Below are 6,000 nucleotides of genomic sequence, written 5' to 3' on the forward strand. Positions count from 1 at the left end.
TTTTGGATTAGGTTCCACTAATGAAACTAAATGGATGTGTAGGCCCCATAAATCCTGAAGGAACACTAAGTATGTGAGGATGCAGAAGAGAATCTGCCAAGTGGCTAAAGACTCATCAATCAATCTGCTCATCACAATTAAATAATATGTTCTGTAACTGTCTTGTAGTTTTATATGTCACATTAATCAAAATAGGACTGATTAACTGACTGATTAATCCCTTCAAGGTTGTTTTCCTGTCTTTTTTTGCTCCTTCAAAGAGTTTGCAGGTTTCTTTCAGGACAGTGTCTCATATTACAAACAGAACTTCTGACAACATTTTATCCACACTTACTTCACCTAAAGATATGTGTTACTTCCAGCCCATGTAATTCTAATGACCTTGACCTTTGAAGTAGTACAAGAGTTCAAATCCTCCACCTAGTCTCTTGACTGCATCCCCACTGGATTGTTTAGATCTGTTTATCATTGCCTGCCCATGTGTACAACTGTCTAATCCTAAACAACTGGTAGAATCAGTGTATTTTCTTAACTCTTATTTTTAATTATTAAAATTCATACATACTTAATAGGCTACTATCATGTTTAATCTGGACTGCTCACAACAGACCATTTTGCATTGACTGCAAATGCATTTCCTTTTGAGACCAGAAGATAAGAGACATGACCCCCAAATCCAAATAAAATTGGGATTCTGTGTATAACATAAATAAAAACAGAATGCAGTCACTTGTGTTTACCAACAGCGGTTGTCGGAAATGGTCCTGAGCCCATGCAGTAACATCCTTTATACAGTCATGTCTTTCGAGGATGCCTCTTTCATACCTAATCATGGTACTATCACCTGTTACCAATCAGCCTGTTTGCCTGTAGAATGTTGCAAACAGCTGTTTTTGGAGCATTCCACAAGTTTCCCAGTCTTTAGTTGCTCCTGTCCCAACTTGTTTGCTGGCATCAAATTCAGAAACAGCATATATTTACAAAAATCAATGAAGTTGATGAAGTCAAACATTAAATATATTGTCTTTGTACCTTTTCAATGGAGTGCATGTCCAAAAGGATTAGCAAAAAAGTTTCACTCTGCTGTGTTTATGTTTTACACAGTGTCCCAGCTTTTTGAAATGGAGTTGTAGAATTTAAAATCCATGCCTGTCTTGATTGTCTTTGTATTACCTTGAATAATGGACTGTTTCTGTTGAGACAAGCTTATGAACTGACAGTGCAGTGTGCCACTCTCTCTCTTGTTAAAAGTCAATCTGGCTCACCCAATAGTCTCTCTCTGTTAGGCTTGCAGCCGCCAAGTATTAGGACCCAGAGATGCAGGAACCAGAGGCAGGAATTGTGTAAAAACAAGAACGATTTATTAACAAACAAAATAACAGAAAACGCGCTCAATGAGCGGATAACTAACAAACAAAAAGCGCACTCAAAAGGAGTGGGAGACGAAGAAACAAAAGGCGCACTCAAACGGAGTGGAAAAACAGAAGGAGCACCGATGGAGCGGGTTTGACACGAGGCACGCGTGGAAGCGGCAGGCAGACACTGAAACAAAAGAAAAAACACAGCACAATAAATGGCTGGAAAAAACGATGGACCAAAAACAAAGACTTTTCTTAACTAGGAGAGGTAGACAAAGAGACTCGTACTTACAGACCAAACAACCAGACATCGACCATGGCATAAGGAATAATCCGGCAACGAGGAGAAGCAGGTCCATGTCTTTTATACTCTCCCTGATGAAGGGAGAGTGAATGCAGGTGAGTCGCTGTGGGAGGAGCTGGCAGCAGGTGAGGGGCTGCCCGGCCACGACTCCAGGGGTAGACAGACAGACACACACATGGAAAAAGGGAGAGGAGACACACTGGGAGAGACAGGAAGGCAGGATCATAACACTCTGCAGTACACGTAAACAATTAATTATACAGCCACATGATGGTATTTTCTTAAAGAGAATTAAAATGTCAGTGTTGCCAATGAATTACTGCATTTGTCAACACAATACACAGAAAATAATAAAGATAATATATAGGTTTCATTTTCGCATTATTTGAACAATACCTGTGTGTAATAAATACAAACTGCCAGGTAAATAATAAGCTAACAGCATGGAAATGTTTTAGAAGAAGATATAAAAACTCTCAGAATCATGATGATATCAGTCATTTCCTTCTGTGAGACTACCAGTTGGAAGCCTTCAGAGGAGGGCAACCAGCATTAACTGTAATTAAAAGGTCCAGCCAAACTTACTTTGGCCCATCCAAAACTGAAATCCTTGCGCCATGCCTGGGTTTTAGATCACATCATAGCAATGAAACAGTTTGAGTTAAAGTAGTCAGTGACCTCGCAGCTGCCTTTGACTACATAGACCATGAAATCTTAATTCACAGGCTCCATGCCATCATCAGATTATCAGATGGCATAAACTGGTTGTCCTCCGACCTCAAATACAGGAGTTTCTTTGTGTGCTTGCTTGCTTCACCTGATTAGCTGCTACCTATAAAAACTGTATCTACATTTAAAGCAAAACTCAAAACCTTCCTGTGTGTAAAACTTGTGTGTATGTGGAAACCTTTCTGTTTTCCCAGGCCTGTGAACAGTGTTAATGTGAGTGTGTAGGTATTATTTGTATGTGGTTTTTTTTATTATTGTTATTATTATTTTCATTGTTATGCCAGTGCATTGCATAAGTTTTTAATATAAAGTTTCTCTGTAATGAAATGCGCTCTACAAATGAAGCTCCCTTGCCATACCTTGCCTTAAAGGCGCCCTCTGAAGTTTTCTCATAAACAAACAAACAAACATTATATTTTGCATTGTGTGTGTCCTTGAGTTGTGTTGAATGCATTAGCAAAGTTGACATTATTTACACCTGAAACCATTGGCAGGACTGTGTGTCACTGTATCACTATGTATCACTGTTTGTGTGTGTGTGTGTGTGTGTGTGTGTGTGTGTGTGTGTGTGTGTGTGTGTGTGCGCGCACAATGGAAACAAAATAGGAACCCACTCATAATACCTGCTCCACAGTCTTACTAGAGGTACCTTATGAATCCACAGAGTCCCTGTCATTATGTCTTGTTTATGAGAACCAATAAAAATTCTTGCACAATATCTGGCAAAACACTGCAGCAGACACAATGAATGGACACTTCCCAGACTGGTGTTACACACTTGTTTTGTTTGATATTCAAGGAAGCATTTGCCATTCAATGGATATGTATCCCTATACCCTCCAGTACCGTGAATACATTAATTTTCAGCACAGGAGGCCCCTGAGGAAATGAAGCCATGACCCTTCCAGTGTTTGGGTCCCGCCCCACCCACTGAACTATGAAAAACCATCTACTTTCATGATGTTAATGCAATGTATTTGTTATAGACTGATTGATTGTCTCGACATTTGAGTAAAGTCTCCAGGCATGCTCCCGCGGGCAGGTGAGAGCTGCTGAGTTAGAATCTGTGAGAGCAGCATACGGCAAATATTAATTTCCTTTAACCTGGATATGTCTGAGTTAACTTGATTATAGGTGGACTGTTGCCTCTCTCTCTCGCTCTGTCTTCATTGCAGGTGCAGAGGTGTGTGCGTGTGTGTCTGTGTGTGTCAGTGATGGATGTATTGCAGATGGTCTCAGCTCCATCTAATTATGCTGTGGACACTGGAGGAAGTCCCGCACAGAGGTCACTTAGGACACACACACAGGCAGAAAGAGAGAATGGGGGAGTGAGTGTGCTCGAGGTGCTTCTGTTAAATTTACTTTTTCTTAAACAGTCTGCAGTAGTTGGAAATGTCAGCACGATCTACACACATCTACTCTATCAAGGTTACTGCACACACACCACACTGCTTTGATTCCTATCGACTCATCTTTTTCCATTCCCGAATACAGAAATGTTGAAACACTATCATGAGTCTCGTCTGCATTATGACTGTGTTTTAATACTTTACCAAGCATGATCAACAGCTGTGTGCACCTACATGCATATTAGCACAACGCGGTTGCAGATTGAATGCGTCTACACTCTGAGAGTTATTAGGAGGGATAACTACCATAAAAATAAAGCTGTCCTCAAACACATCAAGCACTACAGTGTAAATGTCCGGGCTGTACATCTAAGTTAAGTAGGCTCCATCATAATAACATCACCCATCCTTGAAGTCCAAATGTTGTGAAATTTACTTTTTATGGGATTACTCTGTTCAGCTGCAGTGAGCCATCTGTTCAACAGCCTCCAGCTCTGCTAAATGGACTAAATGTTGTGTGTTGTTGTACAGTGGTGAGTCCCTGGAAGTCTAAGTTAAATGATTCTCAACCATACCAGGGAAGTAATGAGCCTGGATCTACAATATCCTGCCTTTAGTGCTTTGACTTATTACACGTGTTGTTGTGTTGTAGCTTAAAATCACAGTGGGTTGAATTGAAATTTTTTTTTTTGTCACTATCTCTTTGGATCTCCTCAGCATAAACGGGAGAGCAATTCATAGAAATGAAAAACAGGATGATTGGAAAGGTGGCAAACCACAACACTTTCACTTGTACCTCTCACTGATATAAAAATCTATTTTGACTTGATTACCAGCTGCAGAAGTAAAATAAACAATAGATTTGGAATGAGTTGATGTGAAACACTATCCATCTTAGAGGGACAGTTCATACCAAAATCCAAAATACATTTTTTCCTCTTACCTGTCTGATGTTTGTCTTCTCTCGACTATAATGGAACCAGATGACACTCAGCTTTTGTTGCTAAAAGCACCCAAAAAAATACATTTGTCATAATATCTGAAAGCAGACATTGCTGTTGAGTTTTTCAAATGTGTTTCACCAGCGATTTGAGCAACACAAGCTTGTGCCATCTAGTTCTATCATAGTCGAGAGAATAATAATAATAATAATAATAATCATAATAATAATAATAACAATAATAATAATAATAATAATAATAATAATAATAATAATAATAATAATAAACTTAATTTGTGTATCACCTTTCATACAGGCATTACAGCTCAAAGGGCTTTACAACAAAGAAATCACATGCACCAAGTGCTTCACATAGAATGGACATAAAAACAGGAATAACGAATTGATGTAAAATAATATGGAGAATAAAACCTATTTGATGCTAATAGTAAAATCAAGATAGAGGAAGGATGAAAATAAGGGCAATGCATAACATCACATGGAAAATAAAACCATAATATTAATAAAATATAGGTCAAGATAGATTACATAGAATGCATAAAATCAAGTAAAGTACAACAATTTAAAGTTCAGAGATGTTTCAGGAAAACTGTGCAGCCACATTTCCCCTCAAAGCGACAAAACAAGGGAGAAATAAATGTTCCCTGCAAGTTTTCCTGAGGGTCACCAAACGCACCACCTTGTGTCAAGGTGGGAGTGTCAGTCAGTGTAACAGTGAAAATATCCTGTAGGAATGCATCGTTTCTGCAGGTTTCATCATAATCTAATCAGCGGTGTCTGACATATCCTTCATGCGTGACATCCACATCCATCTTCTGAAAAATAACGCTGGTTTTCAATAGAAACAAGTGAAGTAGCCTCACCCCTTTGAAGATGCGCTCACAGAGAAACACATAACAGTGACGCAGTAGACAAAATGAGCTGTTACGATGGAAAGTTGCTCTTGTCTGCTTAATTTAATAAGGAATAAGGAAGGTATATCGCCCCTGTGGCTGCTATTTGCCCCTGAGTAGAGGCACTTTGATCTATATCCAAGTACATTTGCAGCTTAAACTCTTCAAGAACACGTGGGATTAGATGGTCATAGGAAATACAAATTCAACTGTCCAACTTTTAAATTCAAGTTAAGTGATTCTCGAGCATAGCCTAGAGAGCAATTGCCCTAATTTTTCCAGCAACGACAAAGCCAAGCTATTAATGGCTTAGCACAGATAAGCCCAAACGGTGTTAATAAAAGATTGGATAATGATTTTTAAAGAAGGGAGAAGGGACAGAACATAGGGCAGAAATAATTAATCA

This window comes from Chaetodon trifascialis, chromosome 5, assembly GCF_039877785.1.
Source record: "Chaetodon trifascialis isolate fChaTrf1 chromosome 5, fChaTrf1.hap1, whole genome shotgun sequence".
In the NCBI taxonomy this organism is placed as follows: domain Eukaryota; kingdom Metazoa; phylum Chordata; class Actinopteri; order Chaetodontiformes; family Chaetodontidae; genus Chaetodon; species Chaetodon trifascialis.